Source organism: Manduca sexta, chromosome 23, assembly GCF_014839805.1.
Source record: "Manduca sexta isolate Smith_Timp_Sample1 chromosome 23, JHU_Msex_v1.0, whole genome shotgun sequence".
Lineage (NCBI taxonomy): Eukaryota > Metazoa > Arthropoda > Insecta > Lepidoptera > Sphingidae > Manduca > Manduca sexta.
The window spans coordinates 632129-644719 of record NC_051137.1 but is presented as its reverse complement, the minus strand read 5'-3'; the positions used below and the strand labels follow the sequence as shown (position 1 = coordinate 644719).

At 35.5% G+C, this 12591-nt stretch overlaps 3 non-coding genes across 3 annotated transcripts; 1 reads left to right on the top strand and 2 right to left on the bottom strand.

Annotated features, from left to right (window-relative positions):
• Positions 1-3330: 3330 nt before the first annotated feature.
• On the bottom strand, positions 3331-3412 carry Trnas-aga. The gene has a single exon. It is a non-coding gene; the product is annotated as a tRNA-Ser (tRNA).
• A 2791-nt stretch (positions 3413-6203) lies between these two features.
• Trnas-aga lies at positions 6204-6285 on the top strand. Its single transcript has one exon. It is a non-coding gene; the product is annotated as a tRNA-Ser (tRNA).
• A 3289-nt stretch (positions 6286-9574) lies between these two features.
• Trnas-aga lies at positions 9575-9656 on the bottom strand. The gene has a single exon. It is a non-coding gene; the product is annotated as a tRNA-Ser (tRNA).
• Positions 9657-12591: the final 2935 nt, after the last annotated feature.

Genomic DNA, 12591 nt, shown 5'->3' with positions numbered 1-12591 from the left:
AAATATATTAAAAGTAATATATACCTACCATTGCCTAAACAAGAGCTAATATCACTTAACATCTATTTACTTTACACTTTATGATTCATAATCCACAGTACTATAGGCTATAGTATCCTTAAAATTGCAGCAAAAGAGCGCCTGCCTACTGCTTGGCTATACAAGTAGACTAACCTAAAGATTACCTATTCGTTATGTATGTCTTACTAACTAAATAAGATCGTTTATTAAATATGTAATTCCTTAACTAAAGCAAATTTTCAAAACAACGAGTACGAATGAAGGTATTTCGAGAGGAATACGAAGAGCCCGCAGACACTCGCGAGAACATATTTATAATTAATAAAATTCTCTGAAGTCGCTCTTCCAAACCAGAAGTAATTGTTGGGGTGGGTGACAGGGGACGAGGGTGACAGGGGGTTCCTTATTGGTAATTACCCGGCCACGAGGCGTTCTGTGAATTCTGACGTCTGAAGAACTCAAACAAAAGGGAGACTCCAAATGAATTCATTAAGTTACTGCTCAAATAATGGCGAACGACAAAATATCATAAGGCCTGTGTACAAACGCTTGTTTTTTGAACATGCTCGCTCCGGTTGGAAATTAATTTCTGTATTGTCTGATCGGTAAGGAGTAGCTGGATAGTATATTTTAAAATAAATCTTTTAAAACGTGATGTTCGTTTCAAATATTGCAAGAAAGACAGTAAAAGCTGATTATAAAATACTAAACGGCGTTTTAATTTTTTTCTTTGTCTATTTTTTATTCAGGCTTAGTTAAGCCAGTGGAGTTCCTCTGCCTTATGACAACTAAAACTTAGAGGCATTAACTATTAAATTAGTGACACGTTAAAATAAAACTAGAAGTTGAGTTTATAGAAAATATAAAAGATGAACTAGAACAGCGAAAACTCTCAAAGTAACCTTGAACAGACAAACAAGGGGTGCCAAAAATAGAAGATTTAAAACTTCGCCGCCCAGTCGCAACTGAGACCGCAAATTAAAAGTGGGCGGAAACGGGCGGAATAATCGTACGTCGCTAATAAATTGTTATTGTTTCTAATTGGACGGAGTCACGACAACTAAAGGGTACACTGTTCGAAACTAGTTTCTCCAAATTTGTTCCAAACTTTTACCACTTTGTGGATATTATTTTTACCCAACTATGGCGAGGCTAACTAGTGTTATGATTTTATCAGTGCACTTACTTATCTATTCAGTCATATTATTTATTATATTATGGTACATAAAGTGTTATTCGATAAGTTCATTTTTCGCATAGCTAGAATGCTAGTGCCTTATAATCTTAATAATCTAGAAAAATTGAAATAACGTGCAAAGACTTTCTATATAATATTTGTTGAGTTAATTGTTATTGAAAGTTAGGAACCAAGAATATTATTCGCTAAATGCTAATTGGAATCGCATAATAACAGTTCTGTAGATATTAAATCAATTTTATTTTTGTCTTTATTATTATTATTTGAGATGTTATTTGTTATATGACATAATCAGTGAAAATTTAAATCCTTTCCTACCTATTAAGATTCCCTAAACCTATTTTGTATACAGTATTCTAAAAGCGAAGTGACTTAAATCAAGGACATCAGTATACGGAAAAAAAATAAGTTATTGTAAATGTATGTACTTCGCCTTAACACAAACGTGTCGAAGTGGCTAATTAGAAATGCGTATTGTCGGAAGATGTGAGACTTGCTGATGATTTCATGGTATGGCGCACGCAGTCACTACTATATCTTATAACATTAGGTTGGTGAATACTATATATCATTAAGGGCTGTTTTTTAATCAGCATATTAAATACATTCGCAGGATAAACACAATTTTTTTACGGGCATTGTAATTTGACCCCAATGTACCTGATGGTAAGTGGAGTGGGGAATAGAATGTTGACTGACGAGATATGACCCATTGGCAGTCGACACAATTATGCCGGCCTGTTGGAACCCGATATACACAGGCTGATGCTGGAACGCGACATTTTTGCGTCCGCCACTATGGCGGGTTTTAATTAAAATAATTGTTGTAAGTATAAGTTGTCAAATTGTCTCACTTTTATTTTCAGTCATGGTAATTTATCTGATCTAAAATTTTATCTGACGATTGAAAAATTGGCCCTTGACGATTTAAGTTATATTGTTGCTGTGTATATTTAAAAGTCGACTGATTTCTCGCAAAGCCTAGAAGGATAATGGAGACAAATATGTCAGTTTTGTAAGCCCTGCCGTAGTGTCTATATCTGCCGCAGTGTGTATGTAGAAGGACAATGTAGTAATGGGTTTTATTTTATTTGCAATTTTTTATTTTAAATAGCCACTAGTAAAATTATATAACATTTAAATTCTTCCTTCTCTGATTAACAATAAACATTGATTAGGTTATCATTTCAATTTGATAATCGAATCTATCTCTTTATCTACTTACATTCTAATCTCACGTAATACACATGATAATTGCTAAAAAACAGTGTCCTAAGAATTAAACGCAGTAAATTCTCTATCCAAGTTATCTAATGTTGCACACATGTTAAGAGTTTTTTATAGCTTATTAATTTTATTGTCAATTAATCCAATACAAACCACGCCAAATGCACGCCCATGTACGGTGGGACATTTATCGCTGCCCTAGGCACACAGTTAAATTTGTATAACACATGGTTGCCAATTCACATTGAGGCCTATGAGGGCTTGAGGACATTTCCTAGCTTGGCCCCTACTCCCATCTTAAGAGGGTCCCTACTCCTTCCCCTACACTTCTTTCTCCAAATATCCCTCCCAACTTTCCTCCAGGTGCTTGCAATCGTTAAGCCGGGGGATTCTGTGATCCCATTTGCCGATTCCTCCGGTATAGACTACTGGGTCCGATAAAAAACAATACAAATCGGCCAATCATCTACCCGGTCAATTCACTAATGAAACAACATTAACTGAGTGATTTCATTAGCTGTATCAGTAATTCGTTTCGATTGCCATTTGTCGACGCCTGATGACTCGGTGACATCTAGATGGGATGCGTAGCTTTCAATAAAGTCCGCGCGGAATATTTTCGCGGTATGTAATAAGGTTTTAACAGTTGGAATTGTGTAATCTGACGATTGATGGTGAGGACAACTGCACTTAAATGATAGGTGTGCCGAACGGACCATTGTTATTCACCTAATTGTATTGATATATTAAATGGTAGTTTTGATAATTCTAATAACACCGGCTACAACTATTCAATACGGAATATAATAGCGTATGCAAGTACGACGCACAGAGTGTTTGTTCCTTTTACATTTAGTAAAAGTTATTTCGTAATAAAAAGTATCCGCAGTCGGTAGGATTCGAACCTACGCTCCCAGAGGGAATCTGATTTCTAGTCAGACGCCTTAACCGCTCGGCCACGACTGCCTTGATTTGGCAATGCGAATTTGCGTGTATTATTAATTTGCATAAGATATGTAAGAACTACATCAATACATAGTTAACACGTTTTCCATTAATAGGTAATTAACATTAAATAGGTATATGTTTCCAATTTTAATCATTAAAAATACAGAGACCTGTGTAGTCACTATAAGATATCCCGCGGAATAAAAGGCAAGAGCATATGTTTCTACGCTTAGAGACTTACAACTAGCTTGTTTCGACGCAGTACTTAACTATCTCACATCATCGATACGAATTAATCCAAACATAATATATTTCAAACAATTATTTCAAATTATTAATTGGTTCAAACGCAAACCGCGCACGTATTTGTTGGATCAACAGCCGGCGCGGGACGCAGCATTTCATTGAAATAGTAAACTAATCGCTGCTGCGTGTAAACATTCAAAGCAATTACAAAATTAGCTGCCGTCATAACGTGTTCCGATTGTTTGGACATTTCGCAAAAGCACAGCCGCGGGCCGACCGCTACTATCGGTGTAGTTAATGTTATCTTGTTTCGTGTATAAAATGTTATAATAAGAGCTGTATACGATGTTTTTTGCGGGCTGATGTCTTGAAAACGCTGCTAGAACGCACAGTGAACGTGATATGGGATCTTTAGACAATAATATGAACTCTGTATTATATACCGTCCCACTTTAATGAGAGGGATTAGACCTTAGTCTACTACGCTGGCCTAGTGCGGATTGGTAGACTTTACACACCCTCAAAATTCCTATAGAGAACTTCTCAGATATGTAGGTTTCCTCACGATGTTATTCTTCACCGTTAAGGCAAGCGATAATTCACAAAGAACACACGCATCATTTAGAAAAGGCAGAGCTGTGTGCCCTTGGATTTTGAACTTGCGGACATTCGTCTCGACAGTCCGTTCCACAACCAACTAGGCTATCGCATACATAGTACAAAATATTATGTAGTCGCTGACATAATTACAAAGCACACGTATTAAAAACGTGGGTGGCAGGTGGAGTTGTAGTAATGTGGCCAATACACGTTAACGCCAACAAAAGTATCGTCCGATATCTGGATTGGCAGTTATAAATTGGATAAAAAAAAAATGGTATAAACTTGATTAAAGATGAATATAATTAATGCCAGATTTATAGTCACGTAAAACTTTTCGATCATCTGACCAAAGTCGTTAATAGTAAACACTCAATAAAATAATGTTTGAATAAAATATTTTAATCTTCTATTCAGTTAGGTTCTAATGTCGGGAATGGCTATTTGATCTGATCAATGAAAAGTTGGTCCCAAGCGATTAGATATATCGATAAATAGATATTTAGTATTTCAAGCGTGAATAGTTTATTGTAAATTGATTTATTCGGCATTTTCTGTATTATTTATACACACAAACTTCACGCCTTTAATTGATGTAGAGGTAGGTAGATACGCAACTGGTTCACCCTCTCCGCTGTGCGTATTCCATGAAACTATGTGATAGAGGACAAGCCTATCGTCATATCGGGCATAAATCCAGACTCTGGGCTAATACGGAGTAGAAAAACCTAACATCTCGACCCGGGAATCGAACCCGAGACTTTACCACTGCAGTCGTACCTAACCAGGCCGCCGAGGCAGTCTATTATTTCCATTAATGAACATTTTAAACTTTAAAGGAATATTTTGACTTGTCTTTATTACATTATGGGGTGAGTATGCCTAGCCAGGGCGACATGTGTATACTTATATATTATATATTGTGTATAGACATACGTATGTCTCCACCTTTATCCTTAGAGGCAAGAGACGAAAGCTTTTATGCTAATATTAAAAATGGAGTAAGAAACGGTAGTGGTTGCACACTGTGTACTAGATACATCTCAATCCCTCGGGATTTGGCGTGAGTTTATGTGCAGGTAACAAGTGGTAGTGGTCACGTGCCGTATGCAGGCGGTGGTAGCGCCGAACACCGCCACAATCAACAACGAACAAACATGCACGCGTCGACGCCGCCCCTCGCGCCAACGAAGCCGACTCTACAAAACTACACCAATCGTATACCTGTGCTATACCCAATAATTATACGGTTAGGTAAGGTATTTGAAAAATCGGTTAAATGTGAGACACGAGTATTCAGGGTTCTGCACACCGATTACTTTTTGTTGATGGTTAAATATTAGTAGCTATTGCTTGCGGCTGTGTTTGCGTAAACTTTCCAGGGATAAAAATATCATATAGTACTGATAATAATATATAGCTTCGTATTAATAATAGTAAAAATACCAGCCCTGTATTATATGCTGTCCCACTGCTGAGCTCGGACCTCCTCTAGTACTGAGAGGGTTTAGACCTCGGTCCACCACGTTGGCTTAGTGCGAGTTGGCAGTCTTCACATACCTTTAAATTCTCAAGTAAATAATATGTTTCCTCACGATGGTTTCCTTCACCATTAAAGCGAGCGATAGTTGATTGTATATATATTTAAGCTTCGAATTAGTAAAAGAATTTTCATAATCGGTTAAGTATCATTTGAATTGATTCTTTACATAAAACATATTAAATACCAACGTAGTCTGGCACATGAAAATGCTAAAGCTTGTGTGCTATTCAGTTATATAAAATCTAGTTAATTTAACACGAAGGGGGTCGGGGAGGGGGGCTGTATGAATTACTATTGACCTACTAAAAATAAAGCGATCTCGATTTATATCTCCTTTCACCGACATCAAAAACAGGTTCTTTGATAGTTTTGTGAAAGTACGCATTAAGACAATCCGCGATTACACGAACATCACGTGTGGCAGTCGTGGCCGAGCGGTTAAGGCGTCTGACTAGAAATCAGATTCCCTCTGGGAGCGTAGGTTCGAATCCTACCGACTGCGAATATTTTTTGCGTTAAATGAAAATATATTATGAATACGACCTTGAGAGCGTTTTCGTGTATGCTTTTTGAAAGTTTGCTAAGTTGCTTCATTTAGGCGCAATTTAACCGATTTATTCTAGGTAGGTTTTCGTAGGCGAGATTTACTTAAGGTAGTTGCCATCGCCTTGTCTATTTCTTAAACTAAGCAGCCACAAAGACTGTCGCACTTCGATCGATATTATATTATATATTACTATAACTAGTTCTAGTACAAATGATGACCTTAATATTCTATTCCAGAAAAATAATATACTATACATATAAAAATGAATCCCTGTTTCCCTTGGTCACGTCATCACGCGTGAACGGCTGCACCGATTTCACTATTTGTTTTTTTGTTGTGTTTGTTATTGTTAGAAGGTTCTTATGAAAGAAAAAAAATCAAAAAATTGCGTGGAAAATTAGTAAATTTAAGAAAACTTAACGAAAATATTAATTTTATATAACTTTCAATTTTATTGTCTGAAATAACTGTCAGCGATTGACAGAATGCGCGCTACAAATTCATAGTTAAGACGGGGCAACGTCTGTCGGGTCAGCTAGTGTTTTATAAAACCGTGTGAATCCTGCCTGTCCAGTTGACACTGACATATTAACAGAGCGACGCGACGTGTGTTATTATATTTCAGGACAAATATTATGTAAAATACTTCATAAAAATAATAATATATTTAAATTCATAGACGTTATTTATCTAAGGACGGAGCATTGCTGTGGTAACAAGTCTGTTTCTCAGCTTTTCTTTATCTCACAGCCAACCAGATTCAAGTTGTATCTCAATATTAGCCAATCACAACGGCCCTATGTCTATGCACTGCGAAGGCTGCCATGCCGTCAGCACTGAGAAACAGACTTGTTATCACAGCAAAGATGGAGCTTAGATAAATAACGTTTATGAATAAGGGGGAAATTCTATTATTCTGCACTCTAATCAACTTTAATTATGTCAAACTCACGCTCCTAAAATGGGCAATTTGCTTGAAAGAGTATAAACTTTTCCTCACGTATAAATATAGATTATAACTATTCCCGAATGAGAGAGAAAACGCATAATTACTTCTCCCTGGCTTTGTCAATTTATAGATACGGCGAAGGCGAACTTCTAGCCAAAGGGCACTGATTCTAATTGCAGTCTCGGACGACTTACTATGTATTATTTAGTTTAATAATTTTAAAGTTCAATAACTGTTAGTATCGTAGTAAACGCACGTGGAATGAAATATTAACAGGTCTATGGGGATGGAAACTATGTGAAAAAAAAACATCGTAGGTTATTTATTGGTGCAGTACTGGGTATAAGGTGAGTTATTTGTTAAATGCTACTGCAGGATATCGTCTATATTATGTAATTAAAAAAATATTTATGCGGTTATAGTAACCGAAAATACAAGGACTTAATCAATATCCAAATATCTGCATAAACAATTATAATATTGTCCAAAATATGTTACGAAATCTAACTAAACTATTCCGTTTGTCTATGAGTGTACCGCAGGCTCAAGTCAAGTATCTGAGCTAGTACCTACTAATTTCTCTCGTAACAACTCATGGCTAGAATATCTACACATGTGCGGGTCGCATTTCCCTTAAATTATAGTTATCCGGTAAATAGTGTTTGTGTTAAACGAATTTGTAACGTATATTTACAATTTTTTTAAAATTTTATTTAAAAACAATAAAACATTTCAGCAGATATAAAAAATATACAATAAAGTGTTTCGTATGCGAGACTAAAGGATTATTTTCTGCTTCTACGCAATTTACAAGAACTGTTGTATATTGGTTATGACATTCTATGTACTGTCACTAAATATATTGTGACAAACATATTATAATCCTCATGTCATGCAGTATTTTGTTTGGCGTTTATCATCAGGCGAAAGGCAAGTTTGCGTTATTCAGTTATATTAAAAGTACAAAGCATCAAGGATAAAAATTAAAGGTCGATGTTCGCTAAGTAGGCGGTGTTTCTGAGCAAGGAACAAATTTTATTACATAAGAGGTCCCGCTAAAAGCAACACTAGAATATAAGTTTATATACACAAATTATCCTAGATCGTATCTTACTAAGAATATAGTTCAATAATGTGCTTCTAATAAACGGGTTATTCCAGAGCATCTGTTCTAGGTGGATTTCCATCGAAGGTGTTATTTGATTCTAGCCTTCGTACAAGCAAGACCACAAGGTTTTAGCTTCATGAGTCTTTTGCCGCTAAAAGTCTTAGTGCGCAATTTTCAAAAATAGCAGAAATTTGTAGATGCTTTGGGTTACTTCGCCATGTTACTGCAAAAATAAAAAATAACACTGAGCTTACTATCAGTATTCGATGATTTTTCTTAAACATCGCCAAAAAGGCCCTTAGTAACGTAATTTACTATTTTATTTGATAGTAAAACTTATTCTAAGAAAGGGTTTCTATCGTCCCACGCGGACCCAGCTGCAAACAAATTTTGGCTAAGATAAGAATACAGTTAATTGGCTCATCATAGACTAATTATTATTTATGAACACTGTTATTAAATAAAAAGGCTTTCGTACTGCGAAACTAAAGTTGAGATCAAGGCTCTAGGGAGAGCTCGGGGTTTTTTGGAAACATGTCTATTTATGTATTTTAGGATAACTTCCAGTAACATTTTAATTAGTAAGTAATGTAAACAAAGAAATATCAATTAAACTTTTCCATAGTTTTATGACCTGACACTGTTATATTGGGATAATTTTGATTTGAGTGCCAAAATGAAATATAGCCCTTGATTAAACTTAATTTATTTAGTTGTCGTTTAGAGTGGTTTTTGATTCTTATACCAAACTAGCGACCCGCCCCGGCTTCGCACGGGTGCAATGCTGATACTAAATACACTACAGAAAAACTGTGAACGTTGTATATAAAAACATAGCGGCCAGCTCAGACTTCGCACGGGTATAACATAACAAAATAACAATATTTCTCCACTATTTGATGGATGTTATTATACATATAAACCTTTCTCTTGAATGACCCTATCTATTAAAAAAAACCGCATCAAAATCCGTTGCGTAGTTTTAAAGATTTAAGCATATAAAGGGACATAGGGACAGAGAAAGCGACTTTGTTTTATACTATGTAGTGAAGACTAAAGATCTACAAAATTTAGACGCTCCTGCATTGTTGTGATTAGCCGAGGGATAAATATGTTAATAAATTAGTTCTTAGCAGGACGTATAAAAACCCAAAAAAAACGTATAAGTTTTAGAAAAATAAAATATTCGCAGTCGGTAGGATTCGAACCTACGCTCCCAGAGGGAATCTGATTTCTAGTCAGACGCCTTAACCGCTCGGCCACGACTGCCTTGAGAGAACTTTCATAATAATGTACACCAAATAATTTTAAAAGAGAATGTACGCAACACCTAAATAAACTCATTGATGATCGCGATAGAGGCCTTGAGCGTACTGCAAAGATTGTTGACAAAAACACAATAATGGTACAATATTATATATTGTATACTAGAAATATTCATCTTTATAATTTATTTTTGTACTTTTTCTGGCAATACATAAGTAATAATTATTATTAACTTCACTTCAATGTAGAACACCACATTTTTTTCCTGTAGGGCAACTCAACATGATAGAGACTCTTTTACACACTTTTTTTTAAATCTATAGTTAATTTTGAACAATAATGACATCATTTAAATCATTACAAACTATGGCCATCTCACTCTATCTTAGCGAATCGCAATGCTTTCACTCCAGTTTGTGCGGTTGACCTTAGTATAATTCTATACTTATTATTTTAAATATAGTATGTATAAATAAATACAAACATGAAAATTCTAAGTTAATATTAACTGTAGTACTTGTGTACAACTACAACTCAAGAGCTTCATCATTTATTAATGCCACTTGATTAGATAGACATTTTGATAAAATATTAATAGAGTTTCTAATTAAACGTTATTTTCATTTATTATCTCTGTTTCAGCGCTGTCTAGTGTATAGTTCACAGTAAGTGATATTTTTTAAATTATTTTATGTTTCTAGCTTAATTACGGGTAGGGCTCTCATATGTGAGGGTCCGCCTGGAAAGGTATCACACCAGTGTCTATTACCGCCACCAAGCAGCAGTGTGTAGTCACTGTGGTGTTCCGGTTTGAAGGACATTGTAGCGAGTGTAACTACTGGACTTTATAAGACTTAACATCTCATGTCTTAGGATGGCGAGCGCAGTGGAATACCAAACAATACTTTATAAAAAATTTGGATAGTGTTACTACTGTTTATGGGTGATCGTATCGTTTACATTAGACGAACGGCAAGCTTGTCTCGTCATTCTAAGCAAATAAACAAAAAATATATAATATATTTACTAATTATTAGATTATAAATCATTATCAACAATCATCGTAGGTATAATATAAAGGATTTAAGTGTAATATGATTTGCATCGTTTTAAATGATCTTGCCGACGAGTCTTTAGTCCAGATCAATTTAAGTCTTATAATTATAACCTAAGCGGTCATATTTCATTATTATCGTAAAACGTCAAACGGTAACACGACATAATTGAGAGGCGTCAATCATATGCTTTCAAAAGTCTTTTAATTTCTTTGAATAACTTTCGTTTATAATTTATGCAGAACTAATTAATGGCGAACAAATTTGACGTGCTTCAAATCTTATTATTAGGTACATTGAATAGATAAATTTGTTGAGAAGTGATTAATTATATTAGCTATTAAATTAAGTGTCAAAGTAAGTGTTAAACATAAAATTAAATCTATAGTATGTTTGTAATTATTTTGAGATATGCACAATATAGAGCATCGGGAGGCATGTATGGAATAAAATTAGTTTTGAGCGATTTAGGATATATTTTATTTTAATTTGATTTATTCAAGTAAATTTTACAAGGAATATTGCCGTGCTCGGAGCTCTAGTTTTATTATTATAAAATTGCTTTGAATGATGAAGCGAGCTTGCCGTTTGCCTGATGGTAAGCGATACGACGCCCATAAACCGTAGAAACGCCATCCAACACCTTGAATCACAAAGTATTGTCTGTTATTCCAATGCGTTCGCCATCCTGAGAAATGAGATGTTAAGTCCTATTGTGTCCAGTAGTTACGCTGGCTACAATGTTCTTCGAACCGAAACACAACAATGACTACACACTGCTGCTTGGCGGCAGAAATAAACATTGCGGTGGTAGCTAGATAGACAGACACTTACATATGAGAGACCTAACAACAAACAGATTCAAATTTCTGGTATTTTATTATATTTAGATAGATGTAACAGCGTGATAGTTAGTCAAATACACTTTCGCGTATTAGAAATCAACTTACACATTCTGCCTTCAGTACAATTATGATAAAACCCTTTAGTGAATTTCGGAATAAATATACAAAAACTCATTAAACAAAACTACATGTTCATAACAAAAACAATTTCAGACTCGGCTTAATTCAATAGACGCGACCCCGAAGTTCCAAAGTGGAACTTTCTCATCTCCTTTATAACTAGAATAATTTCGAAAAAAATGTGTGCGTAGACATCGCTAAGCGAGGGTTGTAAAGAAGTCTACGAGACTTGTTCGTGGCTCCCGCGGGACGAACGACGAACGCGCCGCTTTAAATCCAGATGGTAGGCTTGTCTTCGCACTGTGCAAGGAATTGTCGCTGTTTTTCGGCGTCAGATTATTTAGACCACGCACACATACACATACACTTCCGCTAACTATCCTCGAAGTGGTAGGCAGAGGCGCAACTGATGCATCCACTTTCCGCCATGTGTATTCCGTCCCATGATGTGATGCGGACTATATTATCGCCATTTCGGATACAAATTCTACGCTTCAATTGAATAAGAAAACCTAATATTTCTTTGCCTGCCTAGGAATCGAACCCGAGACCTCAACACTGCAGGCGTAACGTATTACAACAAAGCCCCGAGGCAGTCATCTTATTATTTAGTCTAAAATATCTAAAATTAGTCATTAGACTATATTTTAGATACAATGGTGTGACCGTAAACAACCTATATATACGTATAAATTAGGATATTGCATGTGAAACTTATTCACTAATCATTTGTTACAGATTAAGAGGTAAGACCAAAAACTATAATGTTTCTAATAACTACGTCATAGAATTTTATATTAATGATGGAGATCTATGACTGTTGATGTATTATTTGATGTATAAAGCACTAAGACCGTGTTTCAACCCGCCCGTGTTTTCAGTGCAGTGCGTACAAAACACGGATAACCATCGTCTCTC